General features: G+C 41.7%; 1 protein-coding gene and 1 long non-coding RNA gene across 8 annotated transcripts in view; one reads left to right on the forward strand and one right to left on the reverse strand.

Annotated features, from left to right (window-relative positions):
- Positions 1 to 678: 678 nt before the first annotated feature.
- Positions 679 to 13,537, reverse strand: part of LOC112628859 — a 29,566-nt gene continuing 16,707 nt past the window's right edge. The window contains exons 2-3 of the long non-coding RNA XR_003120489.1: positions 11,269 to 11,431; positions 679 to 2,155 (exon numbers count right to left, since the gene is read on the reverse strand). This is a non-coding gene — a long non-coding RNA (uncharacterized LOC112628859). The remainder of the gene's footprint in view (positions 2,156 to 11,268; positions 11,432 to 13,537) is intronic.
- The window catches only part of EXD2 (exonuclease 3'-5' domain containing 2), a 50,882-nt gene continuing 44,261 nt past the window's right edge, over positions 6,917 to 13,537 (forward strand). For 3 of the 7 annotated variants that reach the window (XM_025392147.1, XM_025392144.1, XM_025392145.1), the window contains exon 1: positions 7,279 to 7,552. The gene's annotated coding sequence lies outside the window, so the exon portion shown is untranslated. Of the gene's footprint in view, positions 7,107 to 7,278; positions 7,553 to 13,537 lie in introns of those variants that run through there. The other 4 variants (XM_025392146.1, XM_025392142.1, XM_025392143.1 and 1 more) reach the window with 3 other exon arrangements.

Raw genomic sequence — 13,537 nt, forward strand, 5'->3', positions numbered from 1 at the left:
TAAGCCACCGGTCCCAGCCTTTTTTTTGTTGTTTTTTGAGGCAGAGTCTTGCTCTGTCGCCCAGGCTGGAGTGCAGCCATGCAACCTCGGCTCACTGCAACTTCCACCTCCCAAGTTCAAGCAATTATCCTGCCTCAGCCTCCTAGGTGTGTGGGATTACAGGCGTGAGCCATTAGGTCTTGCTAATTTTTGCATTTTTAGTAGAGACGGGGTTTCACCATGTTGGCCAGGTTGGTCTTGAACTCCTGACCTCAGGTGATCCACAGCCTCAGCTTCCCAAAGTGCTGGGATTACAGGTGTGTGCCACCACACCCGGCCTCTCTCTTTCTTTCCTTCTCTCTTTCCCCCAACCCCACCTCTGACAGGGTCTTGCTCTGTTGCCCTGGCTGCAGTGCAGTGGTGCCATCATACATCACTGTAACCTCAAACTCCTAGGCTCAAGCAATCCTGCCACCTCAGCCTCCCTAGTAGCTGGGACTACAGGTGCACATCACTATGCCCCATTAATTAAAGTTTTTTTTGTAGAGATGGGGTCTTGCTATGTTGCTCAGGCTGGGCTCAAGCAATCCCCCTGCTTTGGCCTCCCAAAGTGCAGGGATTATAGGCATGAGCCTCTACACCCCACCTGAAATCAATGTTCTGAATAGAACAGTGAGAAAGGGAAGTCAACAGAAACTTCTCAGAACAGAATTTATTTGTATATCTAAAGACAATAATTATTTATGTTACTCTTAGTTTTCTACAAGTTAGAGTCCATCTCTTCAGAATTGTTAAATACCTCAAAGACAATGAAAGGTATAAACCCCACAGAATCTGATAAGCTGGAAGGGGATACTTAAAACAATGCAGTTTTCCATTTCTCAATAATCTTTTGGTCCATTTCAAAGTCTTTCAGACTTTCCCCCATATGCTACTATAGGCCTGCTCTTATACTATAGGCCTTGCTATGAGATGGTAATGAAATTTCCCTATAGGTTCATAGCAAAATTATCCGAAAAACTTTAACACTTGGCTTCTAACATTGGCTGCTGATTTAGGGGAGTCAAGCAGAAGTCTTGAAAGTAGGTATTTTCACTGAATTGGCATGTTTGTTATGGCACCCCATCCTTAACTAGACAAAGAACCCTCTGCTTTACCCTCTCCAGGGAATCAGTCCTGAGTCTTGCACCAGGCAGTCATTTGGGAGCTGGGGAAGGAATCCAGTGTTCTAATGCTTCTGAAATAGACTTTGAACCAACTGTCCAATTTAAGCCCCCACTTTATCCCTGCTTCTGGGGGTACATGGTGCTGCCAATTCTTGAACTTTTGGTGGTTTTCTGGGGCAAATCTGGCTTGCTTTTGGCCATCCCCTTTGATAGAGGGCAAGTCTGCTAATTCAGTTCGCACTATCCTGCTTTCCAGCTTCCAAAATGGTAATAATTTGATCTCCTCTACTGTTCTCTGACAGACGGATTATATAAACAGACAGTAGCCAGACCATATATGACAACAGAACTCTGACCCACAACCTCCGCAATCGGCCAGCCTGGGCAGGGCTTGGTCAATGAGTCAGTTGCCCTATATTTTGCCCCTATTTTCAACACAGGACCAACCAGAGAAAGCCAAACCATTACACAAGAAGCCCAGCTTCTAGTTAGCCCACCTGCAGTTTCCCCATGACAGTGACCTCCAGTCAGAGTATACTGAAGCCTTCCCCTTTTTTCACTACAGCATAAAGTGTTTCTACTCCCTGCCCGCCTTCAAGTCTCACCAAAGTATGGTGGCATGTTGGCGGACTCCCAATGACAGCAGCCTCGGCATAAATATCCTCTCTTCTTACCTGAGTGGTTTTCATAATTTTCCTCATCTTTCTGATTTTGAAGTTTTATGTTAAAGTGCTTTTTTAAACCATTGTTCTAGAGGGATTTTAGAAGGAGGTGGGTTGTGTGTGGTTCAATCTATCGGCTTTAACTGGAGATCTCTTTCTGTGTTCTTTCGTCTGTGACTAGATGTCAGCTGTCCATCCCCTACCCTCCCCCGGCAACAGGCCCAGAAGTCACCTTTGCATTTTCCTCTTGCAAACCTGGTTGCAAAATCCAGTATGTATTTAAATTCCTCCAAAGAATCCGCTGGATCAAAAGGATTAGAGAATGACATAGACTTTGCTGAACCTTACCTGTGGAAGATAGAAGATGAAGTTATATAACATTCACAATTTAAGCTATTTAACATTCACAAACCCCACCCCGCCCAGCCTGTCCCCTTTTTAGAAACATTACCAAAAATCCCATACAAAAACTTTTGCTTATAACTAGCCAGAACTTAGTCACATGGCCACACCTACTCCTAATGAAGACAGAAAATTGTATTTTGTAAACGCAATTGTTTAATGCCCCCGACTAAGTGGAAAAGGAGAATGGATAATAGGTGGGCAACTAGCACTTCTGGCCACAGTTCCTCATGAATTTTCTGCATATGATGTCCCATGAATCCCTAGCCCAGTGCTTGACATTAAGTTGTCCTTGGAATGGATAAACAAATGAATAAAACATTTCAGATAGTTCACACAATAACCTTTTTTTCCAAAAAAAAAACATTAATTGACTTTATTTCTAGAGCAGTTTTAGGTTTATGGAAAATTTGAGGCTGGGCGCAGTGGCTCACGCCTGTAATCTCAGCACTTTGGGAGGCCAAGGCAGGCGGATCACGAATCAGAAGATCAAGACCATCCTGGCTAACATGGTGAAACCCCGTCTCTACTAAAAATACAAAAAATTAGCCAGGCATAGTGGCGGGCGCCTGTAGTCCCAGCTACTTGGGAGGCTGAGGCAGGAGAATAATGTGAACCCGCAAGGCAGAGCTTGCAGTGAGCCCAGATCTGCCACTGCACTCCAGCCTGAGCGACAGAGCGAGACTCTGTCTCAAAAAAAGAAAAAAAAAATTGAACAGAATGTGCAGAGAGCTCCCACATACCTCCCCTCACCACATGCAGTTTCATCTATTATTGACATATTGCATGGGTATTGTACATTTGCTATAAAATGATACATTATTAGCCAAATAGTTTACATTAGAGTTCACTCATCATGTTGCACAGTTCCATAGGTTTTGACAAATGCATAATGTCATGTATCCACCATTACTGTGTCACACAGAATAGTTTCACTGGCCTAAAAATCCCCTTGCTCCAGCTATATTCTGCCTTTCCTCCTCCCCTGGAATCCCTGGCAACCATTGATCTTTTTACTACCTCTACAGCTTTGCCTTTTCCAGAATATCATGTTGTAGGAACCATGCAGTATGTAGCCATTTCAGACTGACCTCTTTCACTTAGCAATATACATTTAAGATTTCTCCATATTATTTTTTTGTGGCTTGATAACTTATTTCTTTTTAGTTCTGAGTAATATTCCATGGTAAGGATGTACCAGTTCGGTTATTCTTTTACCTACTGAAAGACATCTTTGTTGTTTCCAGCTTATAAATAAACCTGCTGTCAACATTCATGTGCAAGTTTATGTGTGGTCCTAAGTTTTCAACTCATTTCGGTAAATACCCAAAGGTGTGACTGCTGGATTGCATGCTGAGACTATCTTTACCTTTATAGGAAACTACCAAACTGTCTTCAGAAGTGGCTATACCATTTTGTATTCCCAACAGCAATGAATGAGAGTTCCTGTTGCTCCACATCCTTGGCAGAATTTGGTGTAGGCAGTGTTTTGCATTTTAGCCATTCTTTAACCTCCACCCCCGAGGCTCAAGCGATCCTCCCACATCTACCTCCCGAGTAGCTGGGATCACAGGTGTGTGCCACCATGCCCAGCTAATTTTTGTATTTTGGGTAGCGATGGAGTTTTACCATGTTGCCCAGGGTGGTCTCAAACTCCTGGGCTCAAGTGATCCACATGCCTAAGCCTCCCAAAGTGCTGGGATTACAGGCATAATTTCCAAGTACGTGGAGTTTTAAAAATAATCTTTTCTTTTCTTTTTTTTCTTTTCTTTTCCTCCCCTCCCCTCCCCTCCCCTTCTCCATCTCCCTCTTCTTCTCCCTCTCTCTCTCTCTCTCTCTTTTTTGAGAGTCTCGCTCTGTTACCCATGCTGGAATGCAGTGACATGATCTTGGCTTACTGCAACCTCCGCCTCCTAAGTTCAAGCAGTTCTCCTGCCTCAGCCTCCCAAGTAGCTGGGATTACAGGCACTGGCCACTGTGCCTGGCTAATTTTTGTATTTTTTGTAGAAACAGGGTTTCACCATGTTGGCCAGGCTGGTCTTGAACTCCTTACCCCAGGTGATCCACCCACCTCGGCCTCCCAAAGTGCTGGGGTTACAGGCATGAGACACTGCACCCAGCCTCATTATTGATTTCTAACTTAATTGCAATGTAGCCAGAGAATGTGAGCTATATGATAGCAATTTTTTACAATTTGTAAAAAGTGCCCAATAACCTAAAATGTTTTTAAAATTTTTATTTGATTTTAAAAATAGCAACCTGTTAGATAATCAATGGCCTAAATCAAAATTAATTTTCTTAAATCTTCCCTGAATATGTGAAAAGTATATTTGAGAACAATTTGTGTTCTCAAATCGTTGGGTACATAGTTCTTTTCTTTGTCTTCCTCAAGAACGGAGGGTTCTATACATAGTTCTACACATGGTCCTTAGAAAAGGTTAATTAATTATGTCAGAGACATTCCCATAATGACTGGTGATTCTTGGATGTCTTCTCATATTTAAAAGTGAGAAACTGTATTTTAAAAGCTGATTAGAAGTTCTGTATGCACAGAGGAGTCTTGTTGACTGGGCCTTAATGTAGAGTGATTGCTTGTGAACCCAGACAGTTCTTTATGAAATCCTCCAAATGTCAACACTCTGTTATTCTTTTTGTTTTTAATTTTTAATTTTTGTGGGCACACAGTAGATGTATACATTTATGGGGTACATGAGATATTTTGATACAAGCATACACTGTATCTGCCATTCTAATCTAATTTCTATCTTTTAAAATTGTATCTTTTTTTTTAGTTTGGTATTATGTCCTTTCCTGTTCTTTCTTCTTTGGGTTAACAAACTTTTCACTCCTTTACTATCATTTTAAAAAAACTCTTTTATCGAAGTATATATGAAACCAGAAAAGTGCTCACAAAGATAACCTGAACACACATGTAAAGCTGCACTCAGATTAAGAAATAGAACATTATCAGCACTTTGTGAGCCTCCTCACGTTCCCTTCCAGTTATTACTACCCTAAGATGAATCACTATATACAGTGACTTCTAACAGCAGGGATATTTGGGTAGTTTCCAGTTTGGGGCTGTTGAAAGTATGGGTATGAGCTTTTTTATGTACATGTCCTTTTGGTGAATATATGCAGACATTTCAGTTTCATATTTATAACTAGGAGTAAAATTGTTTTTTTGTTGTTTTTGATTTTGAGACAGGGTCTAGCTCTGTCACCTATGCTGGACTGCAGTGGTGCAATTACAACTCACTGCAGTCTCAAACTCCAGGGATCAAGAGGTCCTTCTGCCTATGCCTCTGGAGTAGCTGGGACTACAGGTGTGCACCATGATGCCCAGCACTTTGGGAGGCCGAGGTGGGAGGATCGCTTGAGGCCAGGAGTTCAAGACCAGCCTGGGCAACACAGTGAAAATCCCTGAAGTGCTGGGATTACACGTTGAGCCACTGTGCCCCACCTAGGGGTGAAATTGTTGGAACAAAGGCTTTTTCATGTATTCAACTTCAGTTGATACTGCCAAACAGTTTAACAAAGTGATTGCATCAATTTATGCTCCCTTCAGGAGCATATAAGAGCTGTGGTTGCTCCACAATCTTGCCAATACTTGATATTTTCTGTGGTTTTCATTTAGCTATATCTCATTGTGGTTTTAATTTGCATTTCCTCTTTATCCTTTGTTTTTTAAGGGTTTCAAGATGGACAGATAAAAATTCAGGGAGTTAATCACCTATAATAGCTGGAAATTTCCCCCATGGATACTCTTTCAGTGGAATTTAAAACATTTGCCTCTGTATTGAAGACAATGTAGTATAAAGGATGGGGCCACATGCTTTGCAATTAGACGTATGAGGTTTGATTCCTAACTCCAGTGCTTACTTGCTGAATTACCTTGAAGAAGTTATTTAACCTTTTTCCATTTTATGTAAAATGGCACTAATAATAGTACTGCCTCATAGGGTTGTTATGGGGATTAAAAGAGAAAAAATAAGTAAAATGCTTTGCAAAGCTCCTAGCAACAGGTGAGCACAAAGTCAACAAATGGTAGCTATGATTACACCTTATATTGGTTATTTATGCACATCTCATTTCTCCTTCTGTTTTACACATTCCATGAGAAAGGAGAAACATGCATGTAGCACACATTAACTGCCTCACATATAATTGCTAATGAAGACTAATTGGATGAACGATTTAATATATAAACAGAAGATATTGTGATTATCGCTATAAAAGATGGCATAGGTTGGGCATTCACGCCTGTAATCCCAGCACTTTGGGAGGCTGAGCTGTGAGGATCGATTGAGCCCAGGAGTTCGAGACCAGCCTAGGCAACGTAGGGAGACAGTCTCCACCAAAAAAAAAAAAGGTGCATAAAATTATTATAGTGGCTATAGGATAATGTGCACTGCTAATGAAGACTACATTATTTAAATACACTGTCTTTCCTTCTATTTACTGTTATTGTTTAACAGAAAAACAGTACACAGGATACTAAAGAAAGAAAATTCGATGTCCCATATTACATTTGTGAGAGTTCAGCCAAAACCAAAACCAAAACACAAAACATAAAGCCAAAACCAAAACACAAACATACCATCCCAGAAACAAATGCGTCACTTTTCTGAAGACGTTAAGCCCTTCCAATTTTAACAGATTCTTTGTTCAACAGAGGAGACAGACTGGGTAGGCATCACCTGCCCCAGGAGCTTCCGTACAAGATGGCGTTGCCCGTTCCCAGACCCCAGCTGGGATTACGTCCTCCAGGCCTGCCGCAGGAACGGAAGTGGTTACGGCCCTAGTGAATCCGGGTGGGTGCGCGCTGGCGGCCGCACAGGTTCCAGCATTTTACCGTGAGCCCGCTGCAGGTGTGCGGCCCAGTCCGAGACAGCAGGTAAGTGAGGCTCAGAGGCCGGCGAGGCCTTGCACCGGGATTGTGCGCGGGGCAGAGGGGCTTCCAGTGCAGATCAAGAGGGGTCGTGGGGCGGGGGATATTACCGTGTACGGGGGTGACATTGCGGGGACCCCGCTGTCCCGGAGCGAGTTGGCCCTGCCCCTCTCCCCGCCCCTCAGCGTGGCCCCCTCGCCCCCGTCGCCCACGGCGGGGCGGTTCAGCACCCAAGTGCGCAAGGAGGGCCTCACGCCTGCCCACGTCCTCCCGCGCTCTCGTCGGGCCTCTCCTTCCGACCCCCTTACCCTCTCTCTGGGAGCCCCTACCAGACCTTCGAGGCTGCGTGTCCCAATCAGCTAAAAAGGAGGCCCCGCCCGCGGCACCTGGTAGCTACTCGGGCGCTGCGAGTTCGACGCGGCCACTGCTGCTGTTTTCTCCCCTGGATGCGTGTGAGCCGCCACCCCCGCTACCATCCCTGTCCTCTCAGACCACACCCTGCTCTGGGTCTTGCCGGGAGCCACCTCTTTGGTTTTTCACATCCCTGGGATGGATCAAAACTAAGAACCTTAATCAATACTTATTATAAAATTGACACCTGCTCCTTAAAATACAAACAAACCCATGCCTCGATAAGCTTTTGATAGGCTTTTGATATGATTACAACATTCAAACTCCTTTATATACCCTCTCCTCAAAAACACAAAATTGAAATTATACTTTTTTTTTTAGTTCTGTTACAAGGATAGAAGGAATTGAAAGGTTTTGTTAGTCATAGGAATTAGAAAGTGCGGGTCGGGGCGCAGGGAGGAAGATGGATTAAATTTGGTAAAGTTGAGCTTGTTTTAAAAATGTATTTTAAAAATATCCTAGTTATAGTCTGTGCATAAAGTCTTGTAACAAAATTATGTAACAATTTTAAACAAGACAAATCTTTCTTAGCTTTATGTTCTCCTTGGTGGTGAGGGTGGGGAGTGTGGAAGACAGATCCTCTTTGATTTTTTTTTTCCGTCTCCTCCCTTTCTTCTTTACCAGTCCCTTTCTCACAAAATAAGAACTGTTGTCAGTTTGTGTGTATTTTTCTTTGCATTTATTTGACAAGTGTGTGCACGTTATATGTTTGTAAGATTTCGCCTTAAACTTTTACAAATATGTATGTTTTATGCATTACATAACTTGACGTTTTATGCTTAAAAACGGGTCTTGGAATTTTTTCTTTGTCAGTATGTAGAGATCTACCTATTCTTTCTACTTGCTCTGTAAATTCCATGGTTATGTAAGATTCCGTAGATTGTTTCCAGTTTTTCCTTGTCAGACGCAGTGTGGCGGAGAACATCCTTCCCACACACCTCTATGTGCCCATGTGAGCATTTCTCAAGGATGGGTACCCACAGGTGGAATTGCTGGATGGGAGAGTATGGGGATTTAGGAATGCCAAACTGCTACCCACGGTGTATAATAATTTCCTCCGTGCTCTCTCTCTTTTTTGATACAGAGTCTTGCTCTATTGCCTAGGTTGGAGTGCAGTGGGGTGATCTCGGCTTGCTGCAGCCTCTGCCTCCCAGGTTCAAGCGATTCTCCTGCCTCAGCCTCCCGAGTAGCTGAGATTACAGGCACCTGCTCCCACACCCGGTTAATTTTTGTATTTTTAGTAGAGATGGGGTTTCACCATGTTGACCAGGCTGGTCTCGAACTCCTGACCTCGAGTGATCCACCCGCCTCGGCCTCCCAAAGTGTTGGGATTACAGGTGTGAGACACCGTGCCCAGCCACCCATGCTCTTTCGAACATTTAATGGTATCAATCTTTTTTATTTTTGCCAATATGATGGATGGAAAAGTGATTTCTCATTGCTGTTTTAATTTGCATTCCCCTGATTACTGTTGAGGTTGAACATCTTCATGATTGTCGGCCATTTGTATTTCCTCTTTTGAGAAACATCTCTTTCTATTGGATTGTCTTTTCCTTACTGATTTATAGTAGTATTTTATATGTTCTGGATTTTGATCTTTTGTTATTTATATATGTTTATAATATTTACTCCCTGCTTATTGCTTTTTTAAGTTGTTGCTTGTCTTTTAACTATATGGCATCTTTGTTGAAACAAAGTTTAAAATTTTAGGTTTTAATTTATCAGTCTGTTCTGTGTGTGTTTGTATTTTGTGGCTATCATTCCCAATCTGAGTGGTTCTTAAATGGCAAAGCTTTTTGCTCTCAGGGTTATTTGGCAATGTCTGTAGATGTTTTTTGTTTGTTCCACTAGGATGGTGCTGCTATTGGTTATCTAGTGAGTAAAAGTGAGGGGTGCTGCTAAACATCCTACAGTGCATGGGAAACATCCTATAGCACATGGGAAAGCTTCCCACAACAAAGAATTTCACCAGCCAAAAATGTCAATTGTGCTGAAGTTGAAAAATCCTCCTCTACTTTTAGAGAGAGGAGGGTTTTCTCCTAAAGCTCTGTTTTCTCCTAGAAGTTCTTCTTGTGGGAATAGTTTTTTTCCTTTAATTCCTCTGGAATTGTGCGTGTATAATTGTTGTTTTCCAAGCACTGTCACCTCGAATAGTCAGTCCATTCTTGAGCCATTGATCTGAAATGCCACACTTACCATGTACTAATTTCTTTTTTTTCTTTTTAATTTTTATTTGTAGAGATAGAGATGAGGTCTTGCTATATTGCTCAGGCTGGTCTCAAACTCCTGGCCTCAGGAGATTCTCCCACCTCAGCCTCCCAAAGTTCTGGGATTACAGACAGGAGCCACCTCACCTGGCCACATGTACTCATTTATCATACAGGGTCTGTTTCTAGACTGTCTTCTGTTCTATAGTATACTTTTCTATTTGCTGGACCAATACCACAATGTCCTATATTAAAATGTATGTTATATGTTGACATCTAATAGGGTAAATACTCCATCATGATTATTATTTTATTGGAAGTCATATACTATATCAGCTCGTGTCCTCTCATTTAAAAAACAATATTTTTGGTTATTATTAATTTATTTTCCAGATTAATTTTAGAGTCAGCTTGTCAATTTTTTTTTCTTTTAAGAGTTGGGGAGCTGGGCGCGGTGGCTCACCCCTGTAATCCCAGCACTTTGGGTGGCCGACGCAGGTGGATCACCAGGTCAGAAGTTTGAGACCAGCCTGACCAACATGGTGAAACCCCATCTCTACTAAAAATACAAAAATTAGCCGGGCATGGTGGCGTGTGCCTGTAATCCCAGCTACTCAGGAGACTGAGGCAGGAAAATCACTTGAACCCAGGAGGCGGAGGTTGCAGTTAGCTGAAATTGCGCCACTGCCTTCCAGCCTGGGCAACAGAGAGACTCCATCTCAAAAAAAAAAAAAAGAGAGAGATGAGATCTCACTTCGTCACCCAGCTGGAGTGCAATGGCAGCCTTGACCTCCTGGGCTCAAGTGATCCTCCTGCCTCAGCCCCCCAAGTAGCTGGGACTACAGGTGTGCACCACCACACCTGGCTAATTTTTGTATTACTTATAGAGATGAGGTTTCACCATGTTGCCCAGGTTCGTCTTGAACTCCTGGGTTCAAGTGACACGCCCACCTTGGCCTTCCAAAATGCTGGGATTACAGGCGTGAATCACCACACCTGGCCCCAAATCATTTTTTAATGGCTTTATTGAGATGTAATTCACACACCATATAATTCATTATTCAAAGTGTACAATTTGAGGATTTTAGTATATTCATAGAGTTGTGCAAATATCACCATAGTCTAATTTTACAACATTTTTATCACCCCCAAAATAAACCCATACCCATTAGCAGTCACTCCCTATCCCTGACTCCAGTAAGACCCCAGCCCTAAGCAACCACTAATATTTCTGTCTTTCTAGATCTGGGTGTTTTGTGTAAATGGAATCATACAATGTGTAGTCTTTTGTGACTGGCTGCTTTAACTTAGGATAATGTACTCAAGATTTTTCCATTCTATAGCATGTTTCAGTATTCATTCCTTTTTATTACTGAATGAAATTTCATCCTATGGTATATTTGTTTTGTAGGGCTGCGGTCAAAGTAACACAAACTGGTGGCTTAAAACAACAGAAGTTTATTCTTTTGCAGTTAAGGAAGCTAGAAGTCCAAAATTAAGGTGTCAGGAAGGGTCATGCTCTTCCTGAAGGCTCTAGGGGAGAATCCTACCTTGCCTCTTCCTAGTTTCTGGTGGTTGTTGGCAATCCTTGACATTTCTTGGTTTGCAGTTGCATAACTCCAGTCTCTGCCTCTGTCTTCAAATGGTCACCTTCCCTGTGTGTCTGTCTGCATATTGGATTTGCTCAATGTAAACCTGTTTCTTCTCCTCCTCCTGTAAGGACACCAGTCGTATTTGATTAAAGGCCCACCCTACTTCAGTATGACTTCATGTTAACTTGATTACTTCTTTGAAGACTCTATTTCCAAATAAGGTCACATTCACAGGTATTGGAAGTTAGACCTTCAACATATCTTTTTGGGGAATATAATTCAACTCATAACATACGGATATGCTACGTTTTATTTATCTGTTCATCAACGAATTGACATTTGGGGTGTTTCCACTTTTGGGCTGTTATGAATAGCTATGGACTTTAGTACGGGCATGTGTTTTCATTTCCCTTGGGTATATACCAGTGGAATTGCTAGGTCATATAACTGCCAGACTGTGTTCCAGAGCAGCTGTACCATTTGACATTCCCACCAACAATGCATGAGATTTCTAATTTCTCCACATTATTGCCAGCACTTGTCTTTTTTTTTTTTTTTTTTTTTTTTTTTGAGAGACAGGGTCTTATTCTGTTGACCAGGCTGGAGTACAGTGGAGTGATCAAAGCTTCCTGCAGCCTCAAACTCCTGAGCTCAAGCAGTCCTCTTGCCTCAGCCTCCCAAGTGGCTAAATCTATAGGCACATTACCACTCCTGGCGAATTAATTTTTTTTGTTTGTTTTTATTTGTAAAGGCAGGGTCTCACTATGTTGCCCAGGCTGGTCTCAAACTCCTGGCCTCAAGTGATCCTCCCACCTTGGTCTCTCAAAGTGCTGGAATTACAGGTGTGCACCACCATACCTGGCCTTATTTGTTTTTTTTTAATAGAATCATCCTACTGGGTATAAAGTGGTATCTGATTGTGGTTTGGATTTGCATTTTCCTAACAGCTCATGATATTGAACATCTTTTCAAGTGCTTATTGGCCATTTGTATACCCTCTATCAGGAAATGTCTGTTCAGTTAGCTGGACATGTCTCTTCAGTTAGCACACCTGTAGTCAAGAGGCTGAGGCAGAAGGATCACTTGAACCCAGGAGTTTGAGGCTGTTGTGAGCTATGATTGCACCACTGCACTGCAGCCTGGGCAACAGAGCCAGATCTTGTCTCTAAAAAACATATTAAAAAATGAATTGAAGAACAGAAATACCTATTTAGATCCTTAGCCAGTTTTTAAATTGGTTTGTCTTTTTATTATTTGGTTGTAAGAGATTTTTATATATTCTAGATACACACTCTTCCAAGATAATATGATTTGTAAATATTTTTTTCCCATTCTGTGGGTTGTCTTTTCACTTTCTCAATGGTCAATTCATTCTTTTTTTATATATATATAATTTCAACTTTTATTTTAAATTCAGGGGGTACATGTGCAGGTTTGTTACATGGGTATATTGTGTTTTGCTGGGGTTTGGGGTATGGATGAGTCCTTCACTCGGGTACTGAGCATAGGTAGTTTTTCAGCCTGCAGCCCCCTTCCCTGTCTTCCCCTCCTCTCTAGTAGTCCCCAGTGTCTGTTGTTCCTGTCTTTATGTCCATGTGTACTGGGTGTTTAGCTGCACTTATAAGTGAGAACACGTAGTATTTGGTTTTCTGTTCCTGTATTAATTCACTCAGGGTTGTGGCCTCCATAATCCATGATCCATGATCCACAATCCATGATCCTGATCCATGTTGCTGCATCCATTTTTCTCATCTGCACACAGTCAATTCATTCTTTAAAAAGTTTTTAAAAATGAAGTTTGTATTGAATTTACATATTATTTTGAGTATTTCTGTAAAACAATCTTGTCTGCTTATCAAAAATAGGATAATTATAGTACCTCCCACATAGGGTTATTGAAAGGATTAAATGAATACTGTAACATGAGTATATATGTACATGTAAAGTACCTGGCACATGACAGCTGCTATCATACATCTCCACTCTTCTGGTCTTCTAGATCTTCACTAAAGTTTTCTGTTTCTCTTTGTATTGATCTGACGCATTTCCTGTTGAATTTATTCCTAGACTTGTGTATGTGTATATGTGGTTTTTTTAATGTAGTTTTAAAGTAGTATACAGGTATATTGCTATTATGAATGAGATTTCTTTTTTCACATTTTTATAATAGGTTTGGAAAGCTATTGAGTTTATACTCATCAGACTTTCTGAATTATCTTATAATTTC

The sequence above is a fragment of the Theropithecus gelada genome, chromosome 7b (genome assembly GCF_003255815.1).
Source record: "Theropithecus gelada isolate Dixy chromosome 7b, Tgel_1.0, whole genome shotgun sequence".
Lineage (NCBI taxonomy): Eukaryota > Metazoa > Chordata > Mammalia > Primates > Cercopithecidae > Theropithecus > Theropithecus gelada.